Genomic DNA, 19,735 nt, shown 5'->3' with positions numbered 1-19,735 from the left:
AGTCTGAAGCAGGCTTTGAGCTGTCAGCACAGAGCCCGACATGGGGCTCGAACCCACAGACCATGAGCTCATGACCTGAGCTGAAGCCAGGCACTTAACTGACTGAGCCACCCAGGCGCCCCAGGGGTGAAATAAGATTTTAGGGGTGGAGGAGCACCTGGGAGGCTCAGTCAGTTGGGCCTTCAACTTCAGCTCCATCACGATCGGGCTGTGGCCCTGCGGCAGGCTCTGGGCTGCCAGTTCAGAGCCTGGAGACTGCCTGGGATTCTGTGTCTCCCTCTCTCTCTGCCTCTCCCCGGTTCGTCCTTTCTCTCTCTCTCTCTCTCAAAAATAAATAAACATTTTAAGATTTTTTAAAAGAAGATTTAAGGGATAGAGAGAATACAGTGGTCAGCAAAAGAGACCGAGCAGGATGCCAGAGGTAAGAACACAAGGAAAGCTGTCCGTGGCCTGAGACAACATGATCACGTCCAGCACAGGAGTGCCATGGACGCACACCAGGTGGGATTCCTTATGGAGGTGCTTTGTGTCCTGTAACCCTGTCACTCTGGCCACAACCGACCAAACCAGAGGCCGAGTCCAAGTCCCGATAGGAGCTACATTGGCCAATGAGTGCCCCACCCAGTGACCTTCCTCTTTCTTTGGATCACACACACACACACACACACACACGCACGGGGGGGGCGGGGTACAGAGTGGTAAATGGACACAGAAAGAAGGCAGTGGCGGAAGTGTGACTGGGGAAAAAACCAGGAGGTGAGGCTAAGAGAGGCCACAAAGCGGGCAGTATGTCGCTGCACAGGGGTGCGGAGGGTGACCACAGCCTGTTTCCCCCGGGGGAAACGACCTGCAGCGTGTGGAGACCCCGCTCTTCCCTGGAGTATGTCTGTTTCCTGGTCCTGCCTCTCGGCACAGACCACAACCACAGATAACCCAGGCGTGACGCCAAAGGCTACCGGGTCGGGGGCGGAGGGCCGGCGGCCCAGGGCAAAGTGCCTGAGTCACACCTCTTGTCACATCCTTTTCATTTCCCTCAGTGGGTCCCACGTGAAAGGCCTTTCTGATTGGCTGCCTCCCAGAGGCCAGTGCCCCAGGGCTGCGGGCCCTCTCGGGGTCAGGAGCACTTAAATAGTTCCTGCCGGGGAAAGTAGTCTCAGAGAAGGGGAGCTGCTGCCCGGAGCTGCGTGGGGTAAGTGCCCCGGTCTCCGGGAACCCACCGGCTCTCCCCCGGCGCCCAGCCCACTACCACTGCTGGCGGGTGCTGCTTTCCACCCGGTTTCTGCCCGCACCTGCGGGCCGGCGACCCCGGGGGAGGAGGAGGGGCGGGCTGGGCTGCAGCGGAGAATGCCAGGGCCTTCTGCCCGGGCCTCAGAACATCCTTCCCCGTTCGTCGAAGGTCCCCGAGCGGTGGGCCCGGCTTCTGCGCACCGCCCCATGCACGTCGGCCTCGGCCACAGCCCCTCCCAGCAGCGGCCGCTGCGGCCCCCGCGGTCCCTCCGCTCCTGTCTGGCACGACCTCCTCAACCGCAGAGCCCCAAGAAGCAGGTGGTGTTTGCGGACACGGTGGGGCTCTCGTTGACGTCCGTGCTCGTGTTTGAGGACGCCGTGGGCGGAAACTCCGAGGAGGGCTCGTGTCGCGCGACCAGCCTCCCGCGCCACCCGGGCTCCCGGCCGCCGCGCGNGGGGCGCGCACGCCGGCTCTCCAGAAGGCAGCGCAGGTGCGCCGCGCTTTTGACGCCTCGGACTCCTTCCAAGAAGCGTCCTGTGTTCGCACGACTGGTCCTTGCAGAGGCCAGACGGACATCTTCGCCTCCCGGGTGGCGAGGCCGCTGCACCCCCCCCGCCGGGCCCTGAGGGCGCCATCCGGTTCTGCCTCTCCTTAGAGCGTGCGGGGCAGCTCTTGCGGGACAAGAGCCGAGGCCAAAAACCACTGCTTGGTGCCCAGTTCCCAGTCCTGCTCATCGGAAGGAAACTGAACTCTCGGAGGACCCACAGGCTGAGCCCTCTCGATTACTTTTTCTGCACAGGCAGAGCTTGGTTTTGTTACCCAGGTTGTGCGCGTTTCGTCTCTCTCTCTCCAGGAGCTTTACCCAGACTCCGTCTGCTCCCGAATTCGTAGTGGGGAAACGGGACCTTGGCAACTCCTAGCCCTCTCTCCCCCTCCCCCTGGCCCAGACCTCGAATGCTTTGCCTCCTTCTGTCCTGGGGGCAGGCTCACTTCCTCACGGAAGTGATATTTCCTTCAGGAAGATGCTGGCAAGGGCACCCTTTACCCTTTGCGGGGAAGAGAGCCTTTGGAGTGTGGAACAGAGTTAAGGTACATAAAGCTTTGACACGTAATTCTTTAAAAGGCCCAGCAGAGAGTATCTAGAAGGACTATGTGGGTATGTGGCAGCAGCGGTCGGGAGGAGTTCTTTACCTTGAAGATAGAGATGCAGCACAGAAAAGTGCTCTTTTACCTTGCTCTCGTTCTAGAAGCGGCTGTTTTCCTGGTAACTCAAAGTCGTCTCGCGTCTTCAACTTTTGCCACAAAAAGTAAAAAATAAAGATTGCCGAAGCATCTTCATAGCTCATCTCTTAAACACCTGACCTTTCCCCCTCTTCAACAGATAAGTCTGGGGAAACTACCTCAAAATAAATGTACTTGAAAAGCAGATATTTATGAACTATTCAGTATATTTTTTAAATAGGCTTTATCTTTTTAATGTTTTATTTATTTCTGAGAGAGAGAGGGGGAGACTGTGTGAGCAGGGGGAGGGTCAGAGAGAGAGAGGGAGATACAGAATCTGAACCAGGCGCCAGGCTCTGAGCTAGCTGTCAGCACAGACCCCGACACGGGGCTCGAACCTACGAACCCTGAGATCATGACCTAAGCTGAAGTTGGACGCTCAACCGACTGAGCCACCCAGGCGCCTCTATGTAGTACATTTTTAAAGTGTAATTTGCCTAGACTCAGGAGCCAGACTTGTGTTCCTATTTGCCCCCACTGCACTTTACACACACACTTTCCCTGTTGTGTTTTATCCCCCTGTATTGAACCTGCTTGTTGAACTGCCTGCTTCCCTCAGGGCCTGGGAAGGCTGGGACCAGGACACCGTGTACATTGCTGGCCACCGCCTGAGAGTCCCAAGACGTATGGGTTGAAATAATGCAGGAGTATTTGTGCCAAGCATGTCCCCAGCTTCATTATATAATGTTCTGAGATCCTTAGTCTTTGGAAGATTTTACCCTCTTTTCAGAGATTATTCTTTCTCTCAGATTATCATTCATAGATGACAAATTTCAAATAAAAGTGTTGTGTTTGGTTTTTTTGTTTTTTAAATCTTTATCTCCTCGGATCCTTGACTTCTTGGGCTACATTTTGGTTGAGCAAGCAGGATTCACTGTTTATTTTTGTCCCTAGAGGGCCTTTCCCACTCCCCACTCCCCACTTCCTCCGTGGAAAACAGCCAGGTGGTTATCGGGATAAAGATAGAAGGAGCCAAACTCAGCAAGCTTCCTGGGAGGCGAGAACACAGCTGCAGCTTCCTCATCTGATAAGAGATGCTATTGTACCCACACTGTTTCCTCCTCCTCCCCACCCAGGCTTCCAAGTCTGGCTTATTAAGAGACAGATCACAAGGAGGGTGGGCGATCTGCACAGGCTATGCTGTCAGGATCGGGGGTGGGTCTCTGAAACCAACAGAAATTTCAACAGAAAAAAAATGAGTAGTCAGCTGTAGAGGTGACTTACCCCTAGAATGTGTCCTAATATAGTTCCCAGGAAACTGGGGTTTCTGAAATCTTATTGATGAGCCTTTAAGAAAATCCAACTGAGGTCGGGGTCTCCCACTGGAGAAGGGAAGTCTTGGAGGATCAGATGGGTCGGGTCTCACAGGGGAGGGGCCTGGATTCTAGACTTTTGTTACTCATCCCAATGATGTTACTTCCACAACCTCAGAGACAGCTAACAGGGTTGGAAAAAAGGTGCTGATCAGATCTTTAGTTGCCAGATCACAAAGTACACTACTGAATTAATATTTGATATTTTTATAAAGCCGTATCTTATAAACAGCATAATGGATTTTTTGCCCTTTTTTCTTTAAAATTGTTAATTTGGGGAAGACACACATGTACTACATGCTACAATTGTAATCCTGTAATTTTTTTTTTTTTTTGGTAACGGTAATCTCAGAAAAACAAAAGTGGCCACGGACTCTTTTGCCCTTTCAAACATCCAGACTAACATAAAATGGTTTGATTTATGACAACCTTTCCCATGTTGGAAAAATTTTTCCATTCAGTGCCCCCTTTTACTGTTTTTTTTCACACACAACCCCGTATTGTCTACCAAATTTCGTGTGTTAAGTACTAGCACACTAGTTCATTCATCTCATGATTTTATTAAACATGAGATTAAACATAAGAATAATTTGTTGAGTTTCTAGTGGTCGTCATGTAGTTTTACTCATTCAGCAAACATTTATTGAGCAACCACTATGTGCTACACATCATGTTAACTTTTGGGGATAGATGAGTAAAACAAAATTCACAGTCCTGTGAGGGGAGCCAGACATATAAATACTCAATAAAAATAAATAATGTTAGAGCCATCCAGACAGTGTTAGAAACACATGGAGGGGAAAAAAAATATACACATATGGAGAATGAGCCCTAGGAAGAGATCAGAAAAAGCATCTTATTGGAATTGACCTTTAAAGTGAGTACCTAAAAGATGAGTAGAGGGTTTGCCAAAAATTACATTTCAATGAGCTTAAGTGGTCTTACTTATATACGTGGTTTCCAGTAGACTTTGTTTTTCAATTGTTTTTATGTCTTTATTTTATTTTGAGAGACAGAGACAGAGTGGGGGGCGGGGGCAGAGAGAGAGGGAGACACAGAAATCGCAGCAGGCTCCAGGGTCTGAGCTGTCAGCACAGAGCCAGATGCAGGGCTCGAATCCACGGACTGCACAGTGAGATCATGACCTGAGCCAAAGTCGGACACTTAACTGACTGAGCCACTCAGGTGCCCCTCCAGTAGACTTTTGAATATTGTTACAGTAATTGGAAACTCCCCTTTTCTTCCCCTGAGAGTATCAGGAAGGCAGCCATTGTTTTGTTTGTTTTTTTACAAGTTTACTTTTAAGAGAGAGCATGAGCTAGAGAGGAGCAGAGAAAGAGAGGGACAGAGGATCTGCAGGGGGCTCTGCGCTGACAACAGCGAACTCAATGTGGGGCTCAAACTCAGGAACCGTGAGATTATGACGTAAGCCCAAGTCTGGATGCTCCACCTCAATGGACTCAGCCACCCAGCTGCCCCGGCAGCCATTGTTTTAATGGAGGTGATAATGGCCAGTGGGAGTGAATTTTAGAAAATAGAGAGCTGGGCAAAGAGGAGGAGATGGCCATGTACATCCAAAAGGATGTTCTGCTTGGCCAACTGCTTTGGGTTGCTTGGCAGGTAGAACCCTATACAAATACAAATTCGGGGGAGTATATAAAGTCATTAAAGACTTTAAAGTAATACATTTCCTTTTTTTTTTTTTTAAAACATCATCCACCTATTGATGTTGATTTAGTCTCCCAAGTAGACGTTGCCACTGCTAAGGGTATGAACCCACGTATAGATTGTATTATTCCAGTTAATTTGGTATTTTCAATTATCCACCTAATTAATAAATGAGCCGCTTTCATCGGTGTCTCCTATAGTTTTGATTATTACACATCAGTCCCCAGAAACAGATTATCTTGCTGTGAATTGGCAAAATTGGGTCTATGAAGTTTCAAGTTGAGGACCACAGTGTGGATGCAGACTGAAAAACTTCATTCTTCTTCATTTTGCTCTTAACTGCAAAGTCCCTGCTTCCTAAGTCAGAGTGTTCTTTATTGATCTGATCTGACATGTGTATCGGCCATTTTCTGATGACTCTCCAATTTATATCACAGGATCTCTCCTCCCAACTTATCAAAGAGCATCACAAGTAGTGGGTCCCCCAAAAATTAAAAATAGAATTACAAAGGGATCTGGCAATTCCTTTTGGGCAATAGATCCAAAAGAATTGAAGACAGCATCTCAGATATTTGTACATTTATATTCACAACAGCATTATTCATAATAGCCAAAAGGTGAAAGCAACTCAAAAGCCCATCAATGGATGAGTGGGTTAAGTAAATGTGATATATACAAACAACAGGAAATTTAAGGCTGAATACTTAAAAAAAAAAAAAAAAGGAAGGACATTTTGATGATCATGGATGAACCTGAAAGGCATTATGCTATGTGAAATACGCCAGTCATAAAAAGGCAAATACTGTATGATTCACTTAGATAGAAGTATGAAGTATGAGAAATCAAACTCAGAAACAAAAGTAGAATGGTGGTGGCCTAGGGCTGGAGCAGAGACGGGGTGGGGAGTTTTTGTTTAATGGTATAATTTTCAGGTTTTCAAAAAAAATTTTTTTTAATGTTTTATTTATTTCTGAGAGAGAGAGACAATGTGAGCAGGGGAGGGTCAGACAGAGAGGGAGGCACAGAATTGGAAACAGGCTCCCGGCTCTGAGCTGGCTGTCAGCATAGAGCCCAACACGGGGCTCGAACCCATGAACCATGAGATCATGACCTGAGCCGAAGTTGGACGCTTAACCGACTGAGCTACCCAGGCGCCCCAATTTTCGGTTTTTCAGGATGAAAAATTTGTAAAGATTGGTTGCACAATAATGTGAACATACTTAACATTACTAAACTGTACACTTAGAAATGGTTAAGATGGTAAATTTTATGTGTAGTTTACCACAATTAAAACCAAATTTTAAAAAGAACACATCTTTTGCTTAATTCGTCTTTGTCTCTTGCTGCTTGGAAATAAGCACTGCTGTTACTGGTTGTTTAGTAAATAGTCCTGCTTCACCTCTTAATATCAAAGGCTTTTACATGAAAAGGTATCCATGGAAGGGAAAGAAGTTATACAGCATACTTATGGGATTATTCTACTGGGGGAAAGAGTATCTTTTTTTAAAAAATATTTATTTATTTATTTTGAGAGAGAGAGAAAGAGAGAGCAGGTGTGCATGGACAAGAGGGGTGAAGAGAGATCCCAAGCAGGCTCGAAGCTGTCAGCACAGAGCCCAATGCAGGGCTTAATCTTACTAACTGTGAGATCATGACCTGAGCTGAAATCAAAAGTCGGATGCCTAACCAACTGAGCCACCCAGGTGCCCCAGGAAGGAGTATCTTTTAAAAGGAGTATCTTTCCAGGTACATAGCACCGTGTGCCATACACACAGCAAACACAATGATTCTAGAAGCACATTTTGGGAAGTTAGCTCAAAGTCAGAATGACATGGGGGTTGTTAAACCTCTCAGGTAAACTTGAACACTGTGCTCCCTCTTTTGAACAGACTATGCTTCATCAAGCTTTTAAGATTAGTCACCTAGTTTTTGTATTACAAGAGCATTTTCATTCCAGTAAATACCTCAACAATCTAAAGACAGTCCAAATTCACCGCGACAAAGAATTTAGTGCTGGATGTAAACCTAGTCATGGTATAGGCAGTGGGCCTTCCATACAGATAGACCTACTTTGTGTCTAACTCTTCAAGCATTATTTGCTCATTTTATCTCTCACATTTGTATTCCTTTGCCTAGAAATGAGTACGATAGAGATGTGCCCAGGTCATTGACCTTTGCAAACAAAACTCTGGAGACTGAACCATATTAACCCCGTTCTTATTGACTCCCTTTTCAAAAGGAGGTTTGATTGCCTTCCTGCACTAAAGAAGTTTAGAGAAAGCTCCAGTGAATTCATTCATGCATGTGTGTGTGCGTGCACGCGCATGCATGTTGATACAACTGAGTCTACTATTTGGCTGGGTAAAGAATCAGCCAATATCATTTGTGTTGAATCTCTAAAATGTGTGAAACACTTTTTAATTTCAAAATTATTGTATAGAAAGAACTGTAATATGTGGTAAGAATTGTAAGAAACGGTAAACATGGATACACAAAAGCAGAGCAGGTGGACAGACTACTTCCAAGTTTTGACTTGTTCTGGGGGCAGGAAAGGAGACCAGATATAAGAACTCAAAGAGCATTTAGGATGGTGGTAGCCACTTTAAAACTCTAGCCCTGGCACCGAGGAGGACACAAAAATGTATGATGTCGTTTTCTTTACAGAATTTAATCTAGTTGAAGATTTGACATGGCCATGCATTATTTGACTTTGTATCATCGGGATTCTGGCAAAAACTGGCCATGTAGGAAGGGCTCAGTGAAGGTCTGTTAAATGAACAGATAAATGATTGCATTCTAAATATGTGATAAGTCCCAAACAGGTGTGGGGATGAGTGGTCAAGTGTTTTGGAGCACAGCCATCATTCTTACAGTCAGATTTTGAGGTCTAAGGATGTGGACTTTACCCTGAAGATTTCTGATCAGGTTATTTAGCAGGGAATGGCAATCTAACACTAGTATACAGAATAAACTGGGGACGGGGTGGTTTTAGAGGCAAAAAATGTCTTTTAAGAGCAAGAAGGAGAAGGTTAACTTTTTTTCTAAGGAGAATCCATTTTAGGGAAGATGATAAACTTGGGTTAGGCATTTGTGGGTTTTGGTTTGTTTGTTTTTTCTGAGAGAGGGAGAGTGTGTGTGTGTGTGAGCAGGGGAGGGTCAGAGAGAGAGGGAGTTACAGAATCTGAAGCAGGCTCCAGGCTCTGAGCTAGCTGTCAGCACAGAGCCCAAAGCAGGGCTCCAACCCACGAACCCGTGAGATCATGACCTGAGCTGAAGTCGGACGCTCAACCGACTGAGCCACCCAGGCGCCCCAGGGTTAGGCATTTGAAGTCGAAGAGATAGTGAGAAATACACAGTCAAACTCCAGCAGGCACGAGCTAGACTTCAGCGGAGAGATCCTTTCCAAATTGAAGTAGACAGTAGACGTTGGAGAGTTACACCTTCAAGGGAACACGGAAATTGTCCTTACAAACCCCTTGAACTCCCTGGCTTCGCTAGGAAGACAAATGAGACTCAGAGGTGATATTGATGATGGCGATGATGATGATGATGATGATGATGATAATGGTGGTGGTGGTGGTGGCAGTGACGATGATGGCAGCTAATGTTTCTTGATGCCAGGCCTTGGGCTAAGTTCGTTACATACAGAACTGTATCTCTCTGCACACTCACAACAGCCCCAAGATGACAAGATAATTTAGGGACTCAAGCCTCTTACTGATCAGGGCTGATTTCACCCTTTTTAGAATCTATACAAGTGCATCTCGTGAGAAGTAGCCAGTATTCAGGGCCAGGCACAGCTCAGAAAAGTGGAGACTCCCCTTTAGGAAGCGCTCCCCTTATCAGAGCAGGCATCTCGGGGNCCCGCGCCCAGCTCCCCAGGAGGCCCGTGCCGGGCGCGTCCCGCCACTCCCTGCTCCGGCCGGCCCGCGTCCCAGGTGCTCCGCAGCCCGCACCCCGAGCGTGGAGGAGTGGAGCTTGGGAGGTAGAGATCACGAGGAAGCGCCTTCACCTGTGATTTCTTAGGTCCTTTGGCTTCCCTGGGATGTATAGTCTCCTCGCTTGTTCTGCAAAGGAACCCATTTTTCTTTCTTTAGATTTCCCTAACCCCCGAAATCCCTTGCCTTTCCGTTTTGATTTCATGTCCTGCAAGGAATCCTCCTACCAGAGGGTTTATTTCCTCACTTCCGTTTCACATAGGGTTTTAACTTTTGCCGTTTGAAAAGTTTAGGGAAAATCTGCTGCAGGAAATGGTATGGCTTCGTGGAAACAGGTTCCATACTCTACGAGATCTAAGTGCCTCTCACTGCTCATGCCCTGAGTGCCATGGATCTTCTCAGTGATAACCTTCTTGAGAACAATTCCTTTCTGGTTCATTTTCCTTAATTTTGGCTGAACTTTGAGTGCCTCTGCTTGGTTTCCTATCCTGTCGATTCTCTCTCACCCCAAGGGAAATGGTTTGAAAGCAGTTACCCTGTGCCACAGACTGTAGAAAAGAGTTCTGTAGTAATGCCAGTCTGGTATTCTTCTCACTTTGATAGTGATTTTTTTCCCCCAAACTTCGTATTATGGAGAACTTCAGACATACAGAAATTGTTAAATAGTAAATCAGCATGTCTCCATCATCCGGCTTCAACAGCTGATCTTCATGTTAAGTCTGTCCCATCCACATCCCTGTCCATTTCCCCCTCTGGGATAAATCCTTGATGTCAAAAGTAGTTTGGGATTCAAAATGAAAATCTTACTGTTGTATAAGGTCATAGTGTACTCTTTGGGGACATATTCTGTTAGAAGTCCCTGGACTAAGAAGTACATAGCAGCATTGGAGAAGGGCCAAAAAAAGAGTACCTAAAATGATCAACCTGCTGGAGGACAGGTTGAAACAAAAAGTCTTTAGATTCGGATGAGCACTTCCAGATCATCTTGTCTTACGTCTTCATTTCTAATGCGAGCTCAAGCTCCATAGAGCTTCAGTGACTTGTCCAGATCTACAGGAATAAGAGCCCACCTGAGTCTGGAAACCTCTCCCAACTCCACATTCAGTCTCCTTTTTCCTGAACCGTAGTCCTTGCCTGTAAGTTGTATCTTTTAGGAAAGGAAAATGTGCAGAAGGGCTGTCACTGAAAACTCTTACAGTGAAGGGTTTGGCTGGGTTAATATGAACTTTTCCATTAAATTCGGGAATAATGAAACTAGGGGATCTATCTTAAACTATTTCTTAAACTAGGGTCGCCTGGGTGGCTTGAGTTAGTTAAGCGCTGACTCTGTTTCAGCTCAGGTTGTGATCTCATGGGTCGTGAGTCCTAGCCCCACATTGGACTCCGTGCTGACAGCATGGAGCCTGCTTGGGAATCTTCTCTCTCACTCTCTTTCTTTCTGCAACCCCACCCCCACCCCCGTAAAGAAATAAATTTAAATATTTCTTTAGATAGGGGACAAATGAGAAAGTCTAATCACAGCTTTTAGGGAACATGGGGAAATTCTGACCGTAGAAGGGGAATACCAGACTGAGAATAAGAACAGACTTTAAAAGATGTAGGTAACATTCGTAACTAAGGGGAACTGGGATGATTTGGCATGAACTCCTAAAGTCTTGCCCTTGATGGCAAAGAGAAGATAGTACATGAAACATCCTTTCTTGCTATTAACAGATAAGAATCCTAGGCTGCGTGTAACATGGGTTAGGCACTTACTTTCTTTCCTTTTTTGTTTCTGTTTTTTTTTTTTAAATAAAATCATGGAATGCATTAATTAGCACACTTTGTGCTGTTAAGTTTCCTTAACACCAGAAAGACCAGTAAATTCAGTACTTGCATCCCAATCTTCACCCTTAAATAGTTGGAGGGGATATTGTACCTCCAAAGAATCCCGCAAATAAAGGAATCTTTGTATATAGAGGTCATTGAGTTTGCTTATAAATTTAGTTTCTATGGTGTGACATAGTTGTTTATAAATTATTTTCAGGATGGACTTTTGTTAGTTTGTGACCTAAATGCAGTGGTTGCCCTGCTCCTCCAGCTTTTGGGAATAACTGCTAAAGTAACAGTGTCTGGGTGTCTTGGTAAATCATTACCCATAAAGACGTGGGTGTGGGGAGAAATTTTATGTTTTGCATGGGGTTTTTTGGGTTTATGGCATCAGAAAGAGTGCAGTGGTTAGTTAGGATTCTAGCCTGGTAAAAATGGTTTTTGATGAAGAAGAAACCACTTCTCTTATCTATGTGCACATCATAAAATGTTGCATTTTTTTATAGATTTCTTGCTTTCTGGAGATAGAAGCTAGAGATGATTTGATCCTGGTTGAACTATGTTGTAAAATTGTTTCTTCAAGTAAAGTAGAACTTGATTATCGCTTGTCATTTACTTCTGTATTGTTAGGGTCAAGGGGGGACTTGACCAAATATCATCAATTCCATNCAGAGCCCAACGCAGGGCTCGAACCCACGAACTGCAAGATCATGACCTGAGCCGAAGTCGGACGCTTAACTGACTGAGCCACCCAGGCGCCCCAATGAATGCTTTTTAAAAGCACAGTTTAGAGTTAGTAGGAGTGTTATGAAGATTGGAGTTTTTTCTAACTCTAAGTACTGTCTCTCCTTTAAAACACAGGCATGTAGCGGCGCCTGGGTGGCTTAGTCGGTTAGCGTCCGACTTTCGCTTAGGTCATGATCTCGCGGTTCGTGGGTTTGAGCCCCACGTCAGGCTCTGTGCTGACTGCCAGCTCAGAGCCTGGAGCCTGTTTCAGAGTCTGTGTCTCCCTCTCTCTCTGACCCTCCCCTGTTCACACTGTCTCTCTCTATCCTAGAAATAAAATTAAAAAAAATATTAAAAAAATAAATAAATAAAAACACAGGAATGCATATACACCTGTCACCCAGTCATAGGGTTTTGTCTCCTTTCATTGGGCACTCTTTTAATTTGCCTTCTGTAGTAGTAATTAGTGCATTTGTATTGCACTTCCTTTGAAACTGTAAGCCTAAGAGCTGCAGTATCAGAATAATGCTTTGCAAGAAGGAACATAATAAATTTCTGTTGACGTCTTGAATTAAAATACCAAAAACCTGGTGATGAAATCTAAATCCAAGGAAGCTGAATGATTTACCAAATAGTAGCAGAGCTGTGCCTGAATTCTTAGCTAAAAGACTCCTGAGTTTCAGTTCTAAGCTCCTCCATTGTACCATTTTCTTCACACCACAGAGGAATGGGGAGGGGAAAAAATATCATATGTATGTATATTTTTCTTTACCATTTAGACATATTTTATTTTCAGGGTCTGTTTAAAAGTTTTTGATCAGTGCTATCCAGTAAAATACAGACCACATACATTTTTTTTTTTAAATATTTTTGAGAGAGAGAGAGACAGAGCGTGAGCAGGGGAGGGACAGAAAGAGAGGGAGACCGAATCCTAAGCAGGCTCCAGGCTCTGAGCTGTCACCACAGAGTCCAATGCGAGGCTTGAACCCACGAAATGTGAGATCATGATCTGAGCCGAAGTCGGGTACTTAACCACTGAGCCACCCAGGCACCCCCATAATTTTAAATTTTGTAGTAGCCACTTTAAAAAAAAAAAGACAAACAGGGGCGCCTGTGCTGACAGCCAGCTTAGAGCCTGGAGCCTGTCTCAGATTCTGTGTCTCCCTCTCTCTCTGACCCTCCTCTGCTCATGCTGTTTCTCTCTGTCTCTCAGAAATAAATAAAACATTAAAAAAAATTTTTTTAAATAGAAAAAGAACAAAGAAACACATGAAAATAATTTTAATCATATATTTTATTTAACCCAAATCATCCAGAATATCATTTCAACGTATAATCAGTATACAGATTATTAATGAGTTCTTCTACATTCATTTTTTTATAGGTCACTTAAATCTAGTGTGTACTTTACATTTACAGCACACTTCAGTTTGGGACTACTCACATTTCAAGTGTTCAGGAGTTCTATGAAGTTGGTGGCTGCTATGTGGGATAGCACAGATCACTGTCTGAACATAAAGAGACAGGAACAGTTCAGGTTTTTAGTGATACTCCATTCTGAGGTTGAAATAGAGTTTGTGGTTGTGATCATTGGTTTGTTTTTTTTTTATGTTTTAGTAATTTTTCTTTGCATAGTTAGGATTGTTTCAAGTTTGTGGCAAGTTGAGCAAAGAAGTCTGACAGTCCACAAATTTTGTACCTTTACGATGAAATGCTTTTTCTCTTTTTATTTATTTAATTAAAAAAATTTTTTTTGGTCTGTGGGATCAATCTTTCTCTTTTCCTAAACCACTTGAATCATGTTTAAGTGTGTAGTCGGCAACAATGCTTTCTAATTTCAAATAACACTGTTTAGTTGTTAGGGGGAAAAAGCTTGAATTTAAAAAAAAATAGCCAGGGGTGCCTGGGTGGCTAATCAGTTAAATATCCAACTTCAGCTCAGGTCATGATTTCACAGTTTGTGGGTTCAAGTCCCCCATCGGGCTCTGTGCTGACAGCTCAGAGCCTGGAACTACTTCAGGTTCAGTGTCTCCCTCTCTCTCTGCCCCTCCCCCACTCGAAAATAAACATTTAAAAAAATTTTTTTAATTTTTCTAATTTTTTAAAAATAAAAAATAGCTAGTAATGTAACTCAGTAGTAAAATAACCTAATAAAAAAATAGGAAAAAGATTTAACACTTCACCAAAGTAGATGGATGGATGGCAAATATATACAAAAGATGCTCAGTGTTATTGGTCATTAGGGAAATGCAAATTAAAGTTATGAGATACCACCTCACATCCCTTAGTATGTCTAAAATTAAAAAGACTGATCCTGTCAAGTGTTGGTACAGTTGTGGAGCAAATGGAACTTTCATGCATTGCTGGTGAGGATGCAAAATGGTACAGCCAGCTTGGCAGCTAAATATGCACCTGTTTTAGACTCAGTCATTCCACTCCTAGGTATTTACCAAGAGAAATGAAAACGTGTGTCCATATAGACCTGAAGGTAGCAGCTTTATTTGTAACACTCCCAAACGGGATCAGCCCAGTTGTCTGTCAGTAGGTGAAAGGGTAAACGAACGGTATGGCCATGCACGGGACTGTGGCTAAGCAGGAAGAAGGAATGCTGCCACACACATGTTGACGTGTGCAGCAACGTGAATGATTCCTCAGAATATTATGCTGTGTGAGATAAACCAGACAAAAAAGAATTTTTTTTTTAAATTTTTATTTANCCTAAGCGAAAGTCGGACGCTTAACCGACTAAGCCACCCAGGCGCCCCATAATTTTTATTTATTTCTAAAAGAGAGAGAGACAGCGTGAGTAGGGGAGGGTCAGAGAGAGAGGGAGACACAGACTCTGAAATAGGCTCCAGGCTCTGAGCTGTCAGTCAGCACAGAGCCCGACGCGGGGCTCGAACCCACGAACCGCGAGATCATGACCTAAGCGAAAGTCGGACGCTTAACCGACTAAGCCACCCAGGCGCCCCAAAAAAGACTTTTTTAAAAGGCAAGGAAGTTGCTTCCAGTTACATACACAATACTGGAATGTAAAAGCACCATTTCTGAAATGTAGCTCTCAGAGTGGTGTTCTGACACGTCTTGGGTCATAAAACCCCAGCAGATCAAATTGTTCTTTCTTAGGGCTGATTGCCCCAGAATATAAAAATACCCTGTGTCCTTTGCCCTTTTTTCTTTTCCAGCTTGGAAGACTTAACGTTTCCTTGGGGGAACTTGGTACCATGTTGTTAGCCAATTCCAACTCAAGTTGGTCTTTTGTAGGCAAGGGGAAAGTACTTGAGGTCAGAACAACCTTACTTAAGACCAAGACCCTGAAACTGACCAAATTGCTGTCTTCTTTCTAGTGAGTAGGGTTATCCTTTAACTGACTGTATCTTGGCTTTGTTCCGAGCCATTTGTTTTAATGTAGGATTGATGTCAGCTCTATGTATATTCTTGTTTTTTTAGCACTTCAGGTTCACTTCAGCGTAGTAGCTTTGAGTGCTGCCTGTTTCCTTGGAAACACTGTACATTTCCTCCTGAGCACTAGTTTCCTAGTCAAGCAAATTTCTTGTACTCCACTACTCTAATACAATTTTATTTTACTTTTTTTGAAATTTTTTCATTGTTTATTTGTTTATTTTGAGAGAGAGCTCGAGCTTGAGCTTGCATGAGTGGGGGAGGGGCAGTGAGAGGAGAGAGAATCCCAAGCACTTTCTGCACTGATAGACTGATAGCATGGAGCCCTGTGGCTCATTCTCAGGACCCTGAGATCATGACCTGAGCCGAAATCCAGAGTTGAAATCCAGAGTCAGTGGCTCACTTGAGCCACCCAGGTGCCCTGATAAATACAATTTTAAAAATAGCAAAAAGATAAAGTGTCCTTTCCCTTCCACTCCTAGAGGCAGCAACTATAGCCATTTTGTGTGTATCTTTCCAGAGATCTATATCTTTACAACTACATACAAACTATATATTATTTCCTTTTCCTCTCTCACAATTGTATTTACTGTGAACATTGTTCTGCATCTAACTGGTAGATTGTTTCTTGTCTGTACACAAGTAAATGTCTTTCTTTTTTTTAACAGATGAATAGTATTCCATTGTATTTTCTGTTAATGGAGTTGGATGTTCCTTTGGATACTACAAACAGCGCTACAGTCAGTAACCTTGCACACGTCATTTTGTATATACATCAGTACAGGGTTTCTCAACCTTTGGCACCATTGTAATTGGGGCTGGATCATTCTTTCCCATAGGAGGTGATCTGCGCATTATAGGATGCTTAGCAGTATCCCTGACCTCTTTGTACTAGTTGCCAGTAGCTCCCCATCCCAAGTTGTGACAACTAAAAATGTGTGCAGATATTAGCACACGTCGGGGAGAAGGGGAAGGTGGCCAGGCATAAAATAGCCCTTGGGTGAGAACTATTGTTCTAATTTATCTTGAGGATAAATTTTCAGAAGTAGAATTGGGGAGCCAGGGTTATGTGTGTATAAAATTCTGATCGCATTTTCTGAGTTGTTCTTCATAGAGGATATACCATTTTTACACTCCAGCCAGCAGTATTTGAGGGTATTTACTCATTTTCTTATTTTCATCAGTACAGTGATTTATAAAAGAAATTGGGTTTTTTGGGGGTTTTTTGCCATCTCACTAGTTTTAATTCCCATTTCTATGCTTTATAGCTAACCTTTATATTGAGTGCCTAGCACTTGCTAGGCAGGTAGTATTTTTTGGCTTGTAGGTTTTATGACATACTTTGAAATGCCTTCCTCTCTGTGCTGCCCTCTTAAAGTTTCGTGTTTAGAACTGAAGACAGTACTCTGGGTTTCTTATCCTAATGGAATGATAGTACATACCATTTATTGAGATCTAATATGTGACAGACATTGTGGTTGAAAAACGCATTACCCCTGTGTAGCCTTAGCGACATTTATGTTTAATGAAGTGGCATTTTTTCTTCCTTTGAATTGGTACGTGGTGGCATCTTTCTGGACTTATTCTGGTAGTCCTGGTCTCCTGAAGTAGGATATGTCACAATGAAATTGACCCTTGAACAACCTGGGCAATAGAGGCACTGACAAAATCTGCATGTAACTTTGACCCTCCCCAAACTTAGAGCCTACCGTTGGCTTGAAGCCTTACTGATAAACAGTCAATTAATACATATTTTGTTCATGTATCATGTACTGTATTCTTATTAAAAAGTAAGCTGGGGCACCTGGGTGGCTCAGTCAGTTAAGCGTCCGACTTCAGCTCAGGTCATGAACTCATGGATCATGAGTTCGAGCCCCACATCAGGCTCTGTGCTGACAGCTCAGAGCCTGGAGCCTGCTTTGGATTCTGTGTCTCCCTCTCTCTCTGCCCCTCCCCTGTTCAGGCTTGCTCGTGTGCTTTCTCTCTCTTTCTCTCAAAAATAAAATAAGCATTAAAAGTTTTTGAAAAAAGAAAAAAGCTAGAAAAAATATGTTATTAGGAAAATCATAAGAGAAAATATATGTACAGTACTGTATCAGAAAAAAAATCCACAGGTAAGGGGACCCATGTAGTTCAAACCCATAGTGTTATTCAAATTGCAGCTGTATTCGATTATGCAGTTAGGAATCATAATGGTCCCTGACTTGTGACTGGGTCAGAATTGGTTTAGATGACCTGATTTAAATTAAGTTACCTCTTATTTTCTTTTCCAGAATTCTCTTTTCCTTGCTAACAATCATCAAAGTGTGAAATTACGACTTTGTGTATGCTTATTTGCTTAGCACTTGTCTCTAGGCACTAAATACATGCCTGACATAATGTGTGACACATAGTAATGTGCCCAGTGAATATTTGTTGAGTGAATGAAGAGCCCTGGAAATTGGGTCATTTGGGAGCTTAAAGGCCCAGATTTGCCATTCAGTGAGTTGAAGAGTTTAGGTAGCTTAGTGACGGACTCTGTCACATTCCTAGGATGAAGCCACCCTCCCTCCTAAAAGGCTCAGAACTACTTGGTTCTTCTGTTTTTCTGTGGACCATTTAGGCTCCTGGGGCAGCCTTGGTCCAGATTACTCTCAGGGAGTCTGGCCGAAAGCTGTGGAAGTCAAGAGAATGAGTAAATACCTCATGCTTATGGAGTCATGATTATATTTACTTGAAGCAAAGTGATTATCTTCTCCTGAATGAGCAGTTATCTGGAAGTTGTGTGATAGAGCTCTGATGTGACTGATTTTCTGATACTATTTCCAGAGATCACAGTGGGCCTAAGACACCAGTCTTACGGGTTTAATGGCTGCTCTGCTGATCCAGCAAGATATTTAATAACCGTGGTTTGCTTGCCTTTTCTCTTTACTTCGAAGAATCTACATGGAGATTTTTTAGTGTTGGCCAGATAACTTGTTTGGCTAAGGTACTGTTCTCTGTTCTGGAGTCTGGCACCCATAAATATGAACTCAAGGGTGGGTGGGACCACGGGGATGGCAGTGAGTTCAGTGCCTCTTGGGGGAGAAAGGAGCAGCTGGGTCATGGTTGGCAAACTGTGTGGGGTCAGGGAGTATATAGGCTGTGTTGTAGTCTCTGTCACATATTATTCTTCGTTTTTTACTGCTCTTTAAAGAGGTAAAAACCATTCCTAGCTCACTCCTAGCTTATGGGCTATGGTTCGTCAACCCCTGAAGAAAGTAGTTTATTGCTAAATGTGTTTAATATTTGGGGGACATGAATCTAGAATAACCTTGGGAATTCTCAGTTGATTGTGATTCAGAGAAAGAGATCTACACTCTGCCATGGGAAGTCAGAGGATCCTGGTGTCTGTCATCCTGGGTCCATGGAACTCAGGGTGACCTTGACCAGTGGGGCAGAGGGGTTTTGTTGCTTCTTTCCCATGGGAGCGCTAGACAAGGGGGACAGGACAGAAGACTGGAGCAGAGGTGTAGCCCTAGAATTAGGCTGGAGTTAGACAGGTTTGAAGAATACAGTGACTCAGCAAATTAAATGAAGTCTCAGAAATATATCTAATTTCCTCAACCTCTGTTGGTATGCTGGTAGAAATCTGGCATGTTCAGGCAGTTTAGCCAGTTTGTAAAAATGAAAGAGCAGGTTTGTACCTTGGATTCTGAGAACTCCAAATTCTGACACATGAATCCAGATTTGCCTTGTGGTTTCTCTGTGACCACAAGAAGTTCTGTAGAGCAGGTCTGCCATGAAGGAAGTGTTCGCTCATTTCAATAGGGTAGTTTGGGAGAGAGGAGGGCAGTGGTTAAAGAGCCTGGGCTAGGAGACAGATCCACTGGTCCAAGTTCCTGCTCTGATACTTAGTAGCTTCGGGATTCCCCTGACTTACCTGGTCCCCCAAGCCTGATTCCCTCCTGTGTAAGATAGCAGTGATGACGGCTTCCCCACAGGGTTGTCGTGAGACTTCAGCGAGGGCAGGGTATGTAAAGTTCGTTCCATTAGCTCAGGGTCTGTCATGTTGGCAGTCAGTATGTCAGCAGTGATGATGGTGGTGTGAAAGTGGAAGAACTGGAGAGTCCCAAATAGGAACTAGTATTTGTGACTGAGTGCCACGAAATGGCATGTCCTTTTCATTTAATCACCAAAGGTGCGGGACTGCCCTGGGAGCAGTACTGGGTTAGGAGTCAGAAGCGCGGGATCTGCCTGTGTCTTGCTTGTTCATGATGGGTGACGTGGAAATAATACTGATGACAAGCTATGAGAACATGTGAAGGGTTCTGAGAGTTGTGTGAAGAAAGGCACTGGACATAATTTAAGGTAAAGGTAATCACCTGCCTGTATGTTCAATATCTTGAACT

General features: G+C 44.1%; 1 protein-coding gene across 2 annotated transcripts in view; it reads left to right on the top strand.

Moving 5' to 3' along the window:
• Positions 1-9,367: 9,367 nt before the first annotated feature.
• The window catches only part of GPAT4 (glycerol-3-phosphate acyltransferase 4), a 32,991-nt gene continuing 22,623 nt past the window's right edge, over positions 9,368-19,735 (top strand). For both annotated transcript variants that reach the window (XM_077773085.1, XM_077773084.1), the window contains exon 1: positions 9,368-9,475. The gene's annotated coding sequence lies outside the window, so the exon portion shown is untranslated. The remainder of the gene's footprint in view (positions 9,476-19,735) is intronic.

The sequence above is a fragment of the Crocuta crocuta genome, unplaced genomic scaffold (genome assembly GCF_008692635.1).
Source record: "Crocuta crocuta isolate KB4526 unplaced genomic scaffold, BGI_CrCroc_1.0 scaffold177, whole genome shotgun sequence".
NCBI lineage: Eukaryota > Metazoa > Chordata > Mammalia > Carnivora > Hyaenidae > Crocuta > Crocuta crocuta.
The sequence above is the reverse complement of the archived record's forward strand: the minus strand, read 5'-3'. Positions and strand labels throughout refer to the sequence as shown.